Below are 14,866 nucleotides of genomic sequence, written 5' to 3' on the forward strand. Positions count from 1 at the left end.
GTAGGCAAAAACGCTGTTGACCACGTTTTTGCCTCCGGTTGGAAAACCGTATGCGAACCGTATGCGGTTCTTTTAACATTGTTGTCTATGAGAACCGTACACAGAATTTCAGAATACGGTTGTATATGGTTTTTCTAATCCGTTTTTGGAGTTGACACATGCGCAGATTGGAATTTCAATAGAACAATAGTAACTTTTTTTTAAATTGCTGGAAAACTAACTCCAAGAAAATAGCAAAACCGTTGGCAAAAACTGATGCAAACGGATAGAACCGTACAGGGAAAAACCGTATACGTTTTAATTTGGAGCCATACGGTTGTATAAGTTTGCATACAGTTTTTGCCATACGTTTTTTAGCGGAAAACCGTATACGGTAACCGTATTTCAAAAACGTGGTGTGAACCCAGCCTAAGTGAGGTGTCCGGGTGTCCGCACGGTGCACACACAGCACCAACATTAGTCAGAGCGCCCCCCCATTCAGCTTTGCGGTGTCAGCGCCCTAAGGCAACCGATTGGGCTGCCTTGTTATTGCGCCGGGCCTGTGTACGTCCATTCTTAAGAGGTTGGCCCAGGCTAGATGGGTCTAAAAAACTCTCTGCTGGTCACTATTAACCCCCACAAGGAAGTATTGCCTTTACTGCAGGGTAATCCCTTGGTTCTGGTCCCCAGAAAAATCAGCAATTGGTAGCCAGATACAGAAGCCATGGCAGGACACATATGATTACAGGACAGGAGGTTGGAGCTAGGGTAAGAATGTGGTTAAAGAACTGAAAAAAAAATCTAAAATTGGAATGTAAATCCTGGACTAGTAATATGGTCTCAAGACTGGAACATGGTCAGGGGACTGGAGCACGTACACAGGACAAGAACACAAAAGAATAATGTGATAACATGGCTGGCATGTTCAGACAGGACAGGAACATGGTGTATGGAGACAATAAACTGGACCGGAACCAGAGATCAGTACTAGGGCATGTTCAGAGGAAGCTAGATAAGAAGCAGGAGAACAGAAGTCAAGTAAAGCCAGTAACAGCCAGATGAAAACCATGAGAAAAGGACTGGTGCATAGTCAAATGGAGCAGGATCAGAACCTGGAGGAAAGTAAAGAAGCAGAAATCAGGGATCAAGAACTCAGAGGTCAGAAACAGGCAAAGTCAGAACTAGGAGAATGACAAAAAAGAAATATTCCAGGAACAAGGAACCATGAGCAAGGTCAGGCTGAGGAACCATTGGTCCCCCTGACCTATTAAAATACATGCATAATTGTCAGACCTAAACTAAATATGTATGGTGAGTGTTAGGCGGTTGGGGTAATAATCATATAGTTGCGGATTTATCTATGGAAATTTCCGTCCCGTGTGGGCTTACCCTAAAAGCTCAGTACCCTCCTGCCACTTATAAAAGTTTCTTGAATTAATTTGTCACCTTCTAAGGCTTGATTTTCTGCCATCTGCAAGTTCTATTACTACTCATATGCCACTATGTTGGGATATCACATTTTTTAAACCTTGCTATTTGCCTAGTATTGTGTTTGGCAAACCAACTTAAGGTATATGAGTCCAAATATTGAAAGTTATTTTTATGGCAATTTTCTTATGAATATTTTATTTGAGTAATGAAATTGAAGACATACAAACGAAAAGGATATGGCTGGATGTGAAAGTTTGTTCCTGGAATGTGCAATATTTATTTTAAACCAAACAGACATTTAAAACAATCTGCTTGTATGTTCTCCTATAATAAATTCATGAATGAAAGTCAGTTTTTCATTTTATGTTACTATAGATCAGTATTGCCCAATGGCCGTGCATAGGTCCATATTATAGGACCTGTGGACTTCTATAGAAAAAAGGAAACATGTCACCAACCTAAATTTTTAAATAATATTGCTTATCTTTTGTAAACAGTATACTGTTTGTAATGCGGTGTGCAATAGAGACAAATCCACACACAAAACAGCTCCAAAGACAATGATAAATGCCCCCAATTGTCTCCACAACTCTCCTAAATCATTAAGGAAGCTAAAAGAAAGAGTGTAGATCTCTTGGATTCCGAAAAAGAATTTTGAAACCTCCTAGGCTACAGAAATCTTCCCAAAAACTTGCCTGAATATTTCCTTGTCTTGCTGTAATGCTGCATCATCAGACATAGCTACTGCATTCCTGATACATCTACAGAGGATAGAGCCTGGCTGAACTGTATGTCTGACATCAGGCAGAGCTGTGAAAATCTTTGATCCATGTCTGATCCATTTTTAAAAATGTAATATTTTGGCAATGTTACCTGCTTCAATGTGTTATGACTCAGGATGACACCACCTTCCACTGGTCTATTCTGCTGACCAAGAAGTCCACAAGGACATGGTGCATAGCGCCAGAGAAAAGGCAAGGTCCAGGTATGACTAAACCTACTGTAGTTGTTCAGGTGGCATGTATCCATTTGCTGATGTGTGCCAGGTTGGAGCAGCAGATGTAAAAACTGTTCTATTATGTTCAGCAAACTGTATTGGTTGCCGCTGGTACTGCTGCTTTTGCTACTTTGTGACCAGCATTGTTGTCATCATTATGTATGTCACACTGGCAATACCAGCCTAATTTCCCTGTTTTGCAAGTGAGAAATCCATTTCCTCCACCACCAGCTCCTCCCCATCCTTTTCCTCCTCGTCCAGCTCCTCCTCCTCCGCTTCCTCCTCCATGTGGCACAATCCATGCAGGTCTCCAGGGTGGCGAGTAAAATGTGGAAGCTGTTCTTCTTTTTCCATCCCTTGTTGGATTTATGTGAGCTTTTGATCCAAAATAAATGTCAGCTTCGCTAGCCATTTCTTATGCTCACTGTTGGTGCTTTTATTGATTTACATTAGCATGTGCACTCTAACCAGCCTGTGGATATACAGCCCCATTTACAGCAAGCTGAAATGACTCCTTTTTATCATAGTCAGGGCTACCCTTGTTAAGCAATGTACAGCTTTTTTGTGGGACTGGACCAGATGGCCAACCATTTACTTTCTAGGGCACTCTTAACACTATTACCAATTTATCTTTTGCCCTTCTCTAGATTGCCTGTGATAGGTAATAACCTTACATACTAAGAAGACCATATAAGACCTGCTTTTTTGGAGATGCTGTGACCCAGTCTTCCAGCCATCACAATTTGCCTCTTTTTCACAGTCATTTATATCCTTACGTCCGTAGATTTTTCCTACCTACAATACAACGCCTTCCTACCCCATGACAGGAACTATTGGCACAAGATAATCCGTGTTTCACTTTACCTCCCAGTAGTTTAACTATTATGTCTGAATGGTGTATGTTCACTTACTCTTGCACGGTAGATTCTAGATTTAGTTCTAGCAAGTTTATTTTTATACCTTGGCTACTTTATTAGAATAGTGTCAATGAATAGGATGGTAATCTGTGCAGGGGTCTGTCAACTCTCCCCTAATATGCTGGTGAATTTGAAGATATTTATTTTGACATAAATTGACGTTTCGGTCCTATCTGGACCTTCCTCAGAATTGTTTAGGACTGGTGCGGAGGGAAGATTAGAAGAGAAATGTCCAGATGCCGTGCCTGTAGTGCAGTGTACATAGTGGCTGAAGTCACTGAAGGGATCTCACATCGTTTCAGTGACTTTGGTCACTATGTACACTGCACTACGAGCACGGCACCTGGACATTTCTCTTCTAATCTTCCCTCTGCACCAGTCCTATACAATTCTGAGGAAGATCCAGATAGGACCGAAACGTCAATTTATGTTATGGACTGTCAAAATAAATATCTTCAAATTCACCAGCATATGAGTGCCAAGTCTGTTTTATATTTATATATTATAACAGGGATTGGGATTCCTACTTGGGCACCATCTGGAAAGGGAGTGCCATATTTATCAATTAACTCTCCCCTAATGGCGGATGCTGAGAGAATGATCAGGCAAGAAGCTAGATAAACCACCATCAGAGGTGTCTGGTACCAGCATTATCTCCTATTCTCATCCAGAATTCATGCAAAGCCAAACATTCATGTGTATGTGGGGATTGTGGGATATAGCTATGTGAAATGTATGGCGGGCTTTATACTTCCTGTGCTTACATTCAGTTTTCTTTCACAACACATTTATTCTCTATACACATATAAACTAACATTCACTTTAACATTTTATTTATGTCATTTAAGGGGACCAACCTTGCATATAAAATGTGCTGATCTTATTATTGCTAAGGTTACATAACATAGTTTACACTGCAAGGACACTTTTCTCATAGGACTGTAAATGAGAGTAAGAGAACGTTAGCTATGTTACACTATGCTGTAATAAGTCCACAGCAGATTTACACTTTGCATGCAGAAGAATAGATTAAATTATCTTATATACATGAATAGATTTATGAGGCCTGTCTATTGAAATATTGGAGTCATTTGTCTGACTGAACCTTTCTGTTACACAAATTTAAAATGTCAGCTTTTTCTCCCCATAATGTCCTAATTTAGTATCCACACTATGTGTAAGGCTGCTTTTTTTTTTTAATCCTTTATAATCCGTTATTAATAACGGACGTTATTTTTTGATGAAAGATAGTAACGGAAGAAATAGTGCATGCACTATTTCTTCCGTTCATTCTCCCGTCACAAAATAACATCAGTTATTAATAACGGACTATAACGGATTAAAACGGATAATGTAAAAATCCCATAGACTATAATGGGACTTTAATGGCCGATTTGCAGGGTTTTCATGATGGAACATCAGACGGATCTTTGAAACGGATGAATTTTATAGTGTGAAAGCAGCCTAAGCTCCAGTCTACATGCAAACGAAATGGTTCCAACCTGCCCAATTTCTTAAATTCTGCACCATGCTAATATAAATATACATTTGTGTTAGTGTCAGTTTACATGCTGGTTGGTCACAGAGCAAATGAGTTGTAAGTATCTTATAATATTTTAGTAACATTTGAACCAGAGGTGAACTTCTCTCATTGGCTTAGGATCTACTTTTCATTTTGTTATCTGTTATTATATTACTTCATATAGTAAAAATACTAATAATGAAGAGAGCAACAGCTGGAGGCACCTAACCAAAACACCCAAAGCAATCAATAGCATATATAAAAAAAAGGAAAACCAAAAGTCACAACGGTTCAAAAATGGGACAACTGAAATAGGCGGTGGTGCAGGGATATCCATAGTGTAAATACTGGAATAATGAAGAGAAAAAAAAAAATCCAACAACTCACCGCAAAAAGCATTCAGTGAATAACAGCCGCCATGGATGTCCGGGATCTTGCGGGAAGCTCAGAGGCTTCAAACCGATGTGTTTCGTGCAATCAGCACTTCTTCCGGCCCTAAGAAGGGGCTGGAAGAAGTGCTGATTGCACGAAACACACCGGTTTGTAGCCTCTGAGCTTCCCGCAAGATCCCGGACATCCATGGCGGCTGTTATTCACTGAATGCTTTTTGCGGTGAGTTGTTGCATTTTCTCTTTTTTTCTCTTCATTATTCCAGTATTCACTTCATATAGTGCATGTACAATATAGTATAGCATTTGTATAGTCAGATGGTTCTATACAGCATGATTAGAAATGTTTGCAATTTGTATAATAAATCATTGTGGCCTTTCATATTTGGCACTGCTGTTCTTCTATGTATATTCAATTCCCTCCAGGGCTATTGGCCCAGTTCTACTATTGTTCCCTATAGCTATATCACTGTAGTGACTTGTTCCAGAATTAACTTTTTTTTGTATTTTCTCAGCTGTCCCTTTTTGACAGAAAGTATGTACGGTACAGGGCTTTTCTCAGCATGTACTTTTATTGTAAATCTGTAGGATAGGAATGCGACTTTAATAAGTGGTTAGGTTACTATTATGCTCTCCAGGACTGATAAAACAAGCGTTTTCCCTTTAGCTTCAAAGGGTTGTTGTTGGTTGGACCATCATAGGCTGGTTTAGCATTAATAAAGGTCCTAGATGCTGGACCTATATCATTGTTGTACCTGAGAATTGTACCTGATGGGAAAATAAACAGGCTAGATAACCTAATAGGACACTCAGTATTGTAGTATTTTATGATAGTGAAAGGACTGTATTCTGACATGCAGGAATGATAACATTTTATCATGATACATAGGGTTTGTGGAATTAATGGGGTATTCTGGGCAAAAACATTTTATCCCCTATCCAAAGGATAGGAGATAAGATGGGGATAAAATGTTTTTGCCCAGAATACCCCTTTAAGCTCTTTTAGTTTTAGAGAGCCTCTGAATAAGAGAGTTGGGAATGTGAATTGTAGTATGCATTGGAACAGGTCTTATTATTTCACTATTTGCGAATATAGATAAAAAAAAATATACCGTATATATTTTACAACGTTAGATTTTCATACTTATTTGATTGCAGTCTGTAATCTGCTGAGACCCCATTGCAGTCTGTATGCAGATCTGCTGCAGATTTTCCATTGTGGAAATTCTGCTGAGGAAACTCTGCCGTGGCTAAAGCCCACAAAGGGAAGCCTTCAAAATATTAGCCAGTGTGAACTACCTTCAACCAGAAAAAAATGGTTTCCAAACCATGTAACATTTTTGCATTATACCGTCAAGTACTAAAAGTAAAGCATTACGGATTCCATGTAGTAAACTTTCTATAGACACTATCATTGGTTAGCCACACATCACCCCAGGTGATAGGAGATGCGCACCGACAAATGATGTTTACAAAGAGCCACATGAACAATCTAGCTATTGTTTATTTGGCCCTCATTGGATAGCGGTTAAGCCTTGTAATAGGTTAAGAAATCAAGAGCCGGTCATGTTGTACCATGTAAAAGGGCCCAAAACAATTACAGTCTGTGTACAATGCAATGCAGTAGGCAGTAGACTCTGTATAAGCATCAGTAAATAAATGTATATATGTAATTGAGTTAGACCACTAACTGGGTTCATTCATTATCACAGAGTAGAGGCAATTTTGGGAAGAGGCAATTTTGTAAATAAGAACATGAAAAATTACTTATCGAAAAAAAAAACTAAGGGCCCATTCACACTTCATAATTTCCAAATGGAATTTTCCTTTGACATTCTCCTCAGAAGTTCCGATGCAGCAGCCTCCCATTGTTTACAATGGGATTCTGCTGCACTATTGAAGCTGCAGCATTTCCATGGTGAAATTCCAGAATTTGGACTCTTCCAAAAGAATCTTCTAGCTATTGAATTCTTCACAGATTACATTGTCGTCAATGAGGATGTGCATTTCCACCCGGAATATCTCCTGTCAGAAATTCTGCAGTGAGCGGACCCTAAGAAAGCAGCCACATGCAATGTAACTGATCTTACAATCTACAGGATTTCTACATTAAATTCCACAGCTGAAAATCCACACCATATTGTAAAGATTTTCCGTTTGCGTGGCCGCGCGAGCCACGCTGTTTACATAACTCCCACAATTTTTTTGAAGCACAATTCGTATCAATACACATTTATGGTACATTTTGAATGAAATTAATGAGGAAAATATACAATAAATAGTTTCTGACAGAAAGAAAGACATACTATAGATAGTTTTGTCTAGTGTACCAAAAAGAAGAGTAAAATGCAATGCCATGCAAGCAAAATGTTGGCACACTAATTCTTCCTGAAGTATGCCAGTAATTAGTTGGTCTAAAGTTAGAATAAATAGTGTAAACTTAGACTAGACAGTCTTAAAATGTACTAGATTTATCAACCAGCTAGAGTCACTGTGATAAGTCTGACAAATTCTTAAACTGACTAGTCTGAGTTTGACCTGTTCAAGAATGAGACGTATTAGTAGATTCTCTTTAATAAGTATATAGAACAAAGATCTGTTTTGTGATATGAAACTACAAATTCCATGCAGCTGCTCTACATGAGCCATCAGGACACAACATGTACTGTTTATGGCCGCCAATATTCTTTTTATAAGAATACACAACTATGAGCTTTTAGGATAATTACTAGAAAGAGAAAATTTCTCATAGTACCATTGAAGCCTACAAATATATATATTTTGAGGTGGAGGAAGTTAAAGGGGTACTCCGTCCCTAGACTTATTATCCCTTATCCAAAAGATAGGGATAAGATGTCTGATCGCAGGGGTCCTGCCACTGGGCAATGTCACGGTCCCACCCCGCTTGTGACGTCACGGCCACGCCCCCCAATGAAAGTCTAGGGTGGGGGCGTGACGGCCGTCCCCTAGACTTGCATTGAGGGGGGCATGGCCGTCATGTCCTGAGAAGGGGCGTGACCGTGACGTCACAAGTCTCCACCCCGCATCGCCAGTCATCCGGCACGGAAAAAACATTGCTCCGTGCATCGGATGTCTGGGGTGCTGTAGCCGAGATCGGGGGGGGGGCCCGGGGGGGGGTCCCCAGTGGCGGGACCCTTGCAATCAGACATCTTATCCCTTATCCTTTGGATAGGGGATAAGATGTCTAAGGGTGGAATACCCCTTTAATTCTTTTCCCATCTTACTGACCCTAGTCTCTCTGTCCAAAGATATGTATAAAACTATATCTAAAACTGTCCATAAACAAGGTCCTTAGAAGGGGCTAAAATATTGCAGCTGTGAACTGGGGGCAATAATCTGCTATTGTCTTTACTTGAGTTGGATGGAGTGCTACAATATTTTTGCACTTCTTTAGAGTCCACTCACACGTACAGATATTGCGCATATTTGATGTGCAGGATTTGAAGCTGCAGATTTGATGCTGTGTTCAGTCATTTAGTTTACATTGAAATCTGCAGCTTCAAATCCTGCACATCAAATATGCACAGGATACTGTAAGTGTGAATACACTCTAATGTGGAATCAGGATTTGTCATCTGGCACCTTTCTATTTTTAGCTAGAAGTATAGATATTGTGCACATAATGCAATGCATTCCTTTCCGCAGTGCCCCATGGTGAACTCCAAGAACAGTCTAGAAATTCTAGGTACTCTACTATATGCTTCCAACATATGATCCTGTCCATTATTGCTTTTTACATAATTGACCTAGTATGCAGAGAGTATGTGTAATACCTTTTCATATTTTCTGTTTTTAGCAGTGTACAGTCCTGTAGGAAAATATCATTTTAGACACAAAAATTACCATATGGAAAGTACAGACGACTCTCTGGAGGGCTTTATCATCCAACGGGGTGTTTCTCATTGACTCTGCTTAATATAATGTACATTGTGTTTTTCACCTGTACTGACAGAAGAAATGGAGGTGGGATGAGCAGCGAGCACTTCACTCTGGAATGCCCAAACCTCTATATAACACAGATCTAAAAAGAACATGACAGGTAGGATAGAAAGTCATCCAAGTAGAATACACATTCTGTTGGCTTATCTCTGCTCAAACCCATTGATTATTCTCTCATGAGCTGCTTTTTAGCCTTAAATCAAGAGTTGTCATGTTGAAAGGATGACATCATATACCTCGGAGCACACTGTGCGAAATCTGATGAGAAACAGTTTTCCCCTTCTTTTCTCCGGTGTCTCTTCTAATCCTTTATAAAGCATTTCATGTGACAGAAAAGATGGGGGAAATATTTGTCTTAAATGTTGTCAGGTGGCCTATCATATTGTATTAGGAGAGCATTACTATACATTAAGACTGTAGTTCCAGATAGCATTTCACCACCTGTGTTCATGTAGATTTAAGTAGCGAGACAGAGCTGCTTAGCATGCGTGACCACAAGCAGTGGACAAGATAGCTGTAGTTTATGAGTAGAATAAAAAGAACATTATGGGTGCCATAACAAGTATTTAAAGTGGTACTCTGCCCCTAGACATTGTATCCCCTAATAATAGGATAGGGGATAAGATGACTGATTGTAGGGGCTCCGGCCCCTGGGCCCAGCCCATCAGTAATCTGCATGCACAGAGCGAACTCCCCTCCGTCCTGGATTACATGCGAATACAGCCGCCCGCAGCCTAACACAGACGGCTTTCTGAACATAAATGTTCAGGACGTCAGGTTGCTGGGCCAGAGATCGTAGGAGTTACCATCATCCGGACCCCCCCCCCCCCCCATGATAAGACTTAAGATGGGGATAAGATGTCTAGGAGTGCTGGAGTACCCCTTTAACAGCAATATCAAGAATATCCAGACACAGAGTATTTTGAATTATTCCAATTTTTTTTTTTTTTGTGGTAAATTCATATTTTAAATGCAATCCCACATTAGAAATAGATGTGGATTGGCACTGCAGCTACTCCATCACGTTCAAAGCGAACAGCAGCATTATAAGGACAGCTACTAGAAGCAGTGATGGTTTGTGGGGATCTGACACAATCAGTCCAATGGTACAAATTTCAGAAAGAAATATTTAGTCGGCACTCACCACATCTTCTTTAGTATCTTCTTTATTCTTACATACTCACTTAATATTCCATAAAACAACGGGGAGGGACATACAGGGGGAATACAGGCAAATTCAGCAGTTTCGGGCCTCTATGTAAGAGTATGTAAGAATAAAGAAGATTCTAAAAAAGATGGGGTGAGTGCCGACTATTTCTTTCTTGCAAAATAAATCCAGTTCAAAATGTTTAAATGGTCGTCCTACAAATATTCCTTTGTGTTCAAAAGCTAGAATTGTGAAGAAAGTTATACAGCCCTCAATCAGTGCATTTAATATTCAAATATGAATACATTTAATTTCTAATTTATTTATAAAAGAAACAATCTGCTCTATGAAAAATTGTCATTCACTTCAATTATTTTCAGCAGAAATGGCAAATGATGATTTTTTGGTCCGACACAAAAGATGTGATTGTTCATTGTCTGTGGGGGGACATATTGAAAACTTGCTTAGTCTTACTAAGACTAGACTGTGCAAGATCTTTAAAAGTGGCTCAAGCTGTTTAAAAATCTGTTGTAGTTTACACTGAAGTTCAAGCCACAACCTTTTTCCCCCAAAAAATAGAACAATGTAAAGAATGTATGCTGTGCCACTTTTTCAACAAATCTGTCCCACGGCAAAGTCAGTTTTTAATATTACCCATCATGATCTTTTATACAGGGAAACCCACTATGGCCCTGAAGACATCCAGACATGGTGAGCAATGGTTATGTAGGGTTAGATCTGATGACAGGTTCCACATTTCCACATTTTGGTCAGTTTTAAGAAGTTCTTATACTTTATCAGTTGATTAACATCCTCTGTTTTAAATAAAGTATCCAAATAGTTATTTCCTAAATTACATTACTATTTTCTATAGGCTGAGCTTCTTAAAGCTGATATAATAGGACTATGTAGATTGCTCAGTGGTTGGATTTCTTACGTTTCTTGGCAATGTGCCAAGAAAGAAACCATACTCCACATTCTCAGGATTTCTTCTAATGACAATATTATCCAGGAGCAAAAATAAATAAAAATTTGGTTATGTAGCAGAGCATGGCTCAATAATTGTATTCCCATATGTTCATCCTAATGTCTTAAATTACGCTAGATAATGTACTACTCTGTACAGAGCACAAAGAAAAGCAGGGCAAAATGGTATGCACTCTCAGAATTCATAGTGTGTTGTTTGTTAAACAGACTGGTATCAGATGCCCTGCACATCATTTCTTTTTAAAGGGTTTATCCCACAATGAAATATTATATTACTCTGAAGAAATATTCAAAAAAGAAAAATGTATGAATTCCCATTGATGTGCATTTTAATAAATATGCTGACCATAAATTGAGGCTTTTATTGCAGATTGAAGCCACACTAAAAGGATTAGACCTATGACTTATATGGGTCCTTGTGAGTTAGCGAATAACATTTGCGTACACCTTACTACTGTATCCGATGTCCACGTTTACTTGTTTAGAGCTAATGTTTATTAGCTATAAATTCGCTATAGGGTTGTTCAGTTTTACTAAAAAGTTTACTGAACTGTGCATTGACATGTATGTATCAATAGTAATAATGACATCCAATTTGTATGAGTTCTCATTTAACCCTTTAGGAACTCAGACCATTTTCACCTTAAAGGGGTATTCCAGGCAAACATTTTTTTTTTTATATATCAACTGGCTCCGGAAAGTTAAACAGATTTGTAAATTACTTCTATTAAAAAATCTTAATCCTTCCAATAGTTATTAGCTTCTGAAGTTTTCTGTCTAACTGCTCAATGATGATGTCACGTCCCGGGAGCTGTGCATGATGGGAGAATATCCCCATAGGAGCTGGACAGCTCCCGGGACGTGAGTCATCAGAGAGCAGTTAGACAGAAAACAGCAACTCAACTTCAGAAGCTAATAACTATTGGAAGGATTAAGATCTTTTAATAGAAGTAATTTACAAATCTAAAAAAGGAAAAAGAAATGTGGATGTGTGCAGCTCACAACTATTACGCACCGAGGTCAAACAGGGCAAGCAACTATACCTTAATTGCTAAAAAGGGAAACCAGAAAAATACAATGTAGCCCGGACCTTCTAGGTGAGTAAAAAATGGATATACAAGGATCGTGCTTCAATAATAATTATCATTTATTTATAAAAATAAAATTTCAACACTTCTCACAGGGCCCTTGTGAGAAGAGCATACATAATAAAAAGGCAACCTAACAAGATATTAGGCAATGGTATTAAAATCAAAATTCTACACTTGGCATAGAGTATAGAATAATAGAATAAAATAGCAAAGTAAGAGCTGTACCATACAAATATATTAGAAAATTGCTCTTCTAGATGTTTAGGGTAAATATGTCCCTTTTTTTGGATACAGTGACAAACAGTCTGTATTGATGGCAATTATTACCGGTCTGTTGATTGTGGCTCAGGCGGTGGATGTTGCTCCCGCAACAGCTAAGTGTCCGTAATGTATACAGTCCACTGTGTGGTGCCTCCGATCATAAGCCTGGTCCAGTCGGGTCTAAGCGTGGTGGCAGTCGCTGTCGGATAAGGCGCTGGCAGGCGCCAAAGATCGTGATGGTGTCCGGGGACTGCTGGCGCTGGCGTGCGCTAAAGTTGATATTCCTCACCGCTTCATTAGTTGGAAAGCAGGACCATATACTGGAAGGCTGGAGGTTCACCTCGTGGTGCCGGCGTCTGACGTCAGAGCCGGAATGGTTACAGCAAAATAGTTGCACCGGGATGATTGTGCCGGAATGGATCCGAACCGCTGGACCGGGTAAACAGCAAAGCGTGAGCACAAATGGTGGTACAGTTCATAGAATGTAACTGGCCATAGAATTTGGGCACAGTTTTGATACTACTATGCCAGTAGATGAAGACTAGACGCGTTTCAGGGTTGTATGGTATAACCCTTTCCTCAGTAGTCATAATGGTTGCCATAGATCATCAGTTGTTTTATATGGGCACAAATCCCACCCCTTAACACATTGATAGATAATAATGAAAAACATGAATGGATTTAATGGATCGGTTCACCTAGAGAGCAATACTAGATATAGAGTAGTGTGTCAATTTTGTTGGAAAATTGTAGCGATGCGTTTTCAAAATAAATGAGTTTTTCTTGTATAGTAAAAGAACATAGTATTGTATAACAAAGTGTTGGAAATAAATAAATGAAGGAATGCAATGAAATTAAAATAAAACAATATAATGAGACAAAATGAAATAAAACAGGAAGACATAAATGAAAAATAAAAATTAAAAATAAGAATAAAAATGAAAATAAAAATGAAAATAAAAATAAAAAAATAAAAAAAAAAATAAAATAAAAACAGATAAAATAAAAACAGATAAAATAACATGAAAATAAAAATAAAAAATGAAAATAGAGATGAAAATGCAATAAATAAACATAAAAATAATAAAAATAAATATAAAAATGAAAATAAAAATAGAAATAAAAATAAAATAAAAATAAAAATAAAAATAAAAGTAAAATAAAAATAAAAATAAATTAAGAATAAACTAAGATAAAATAAAATAAAATAAAATAAAGATAAAAATGAAAGATAAAAAATGAAAACAGAAAATGAATAATTACATATAAAGATAATGGTAACCCAAAAATAGTAATAATAATAGGACGTCATTGTAGATGAATCTATAGGGGATAAGGTCAGCCCATGGGATAACCCCTTGATGACCAAATAGGGGTGTTCCGATGGGCCGAGTGAATCCCCTATAGAAATCCGAAGAGTTCAAAGTTGGAGTTGAGTCCGCCAGGTTCTAATGTTGCGAATTCAAATATTTTCTTACTTTCCGCTTTGGACATTTTCAATAGGAAACTGCCCCCACGCCAATCTTTCTTGATTAGCTGGAGACCGGTGAAGGAGAGGGAGGACATGTCACTATTGTGGACTGTGGAAAAATGTGCAGACAGTGGGTGTTTCAGGTTTTTGTTTTTAATATTATTAAGATGTTCAGCTATCCTCATTTTGAGGGCCCTTTTGGTTCGGCCAATATATTGCTTCTTACATCCACATTCTATGATGTACAAGACACCTTTTGAATTGCAAGTTATTAGATCTTCAATTTTCCATTTAAAAGTGTTGGTTTGAGAACAAATTTCTACAACTTTTTTAGGGCCCTTTATTTTTGTACAGTTAGCACATGTTCCACACCTAATAAATCCTTTGGTGGTTAGCCAGGAGTTGTTTAGTTTTTTTGGGGGTGGTTTTATGGATGGAGCTATAGTCAAGCCTAAATTCGGGGCTCGGGTGTATACTATTGGGGGACGTGACGGTAGTAGTGGGCCCACCTCTCGGTCTTGTTGTAATAGATACCAATGTTTTTTAATTATTCCTTCTATTTTTTTATATGATCTATTGAAAGGAATCACCAATTTACCTCCAAAGGTATCAGCATTAGTGATTTTTTCTCTTTTTGAAAAAAAGGTGGTCCTATCTAATGTTCTCACATGATCCAGAGACTGTTGGAGTAGCTGATCGGGATAATCTTTCTCT

At 38.4% G+C, this 14,866-nt stretch overlaps 1 protein-coding gene across 1 annotated transcript in view; it reads left to right on the top strand.

Annotated features, from left to right (window-relative positions):
* PIEZO2 (piezo type mechanosensitive ion channel component 2) overlaps positions 1-14,866 on the top strand; it is a 398,577-nt gene that overhangs the window by 24,411 nt on the left and 359,300 nt on the right. The gene's annotated exons all lie outside the window — the stretch shown is intronic.

Source organism: Hyla sarda, chromosome 5 (genome assembly GCF_029499605.1).
Source record: "Hyla sarda isolate aHylSar1 chromosome 5, aHylSar1.hap1, whole genome shotgun sequence".
Classification (NCBI taxonomy): domain Eukaryota; kingdom Metazoa; phylum Chordata; class Amphibia; order Anura; family Hylidae; genus Hyla; species Hyla sarda.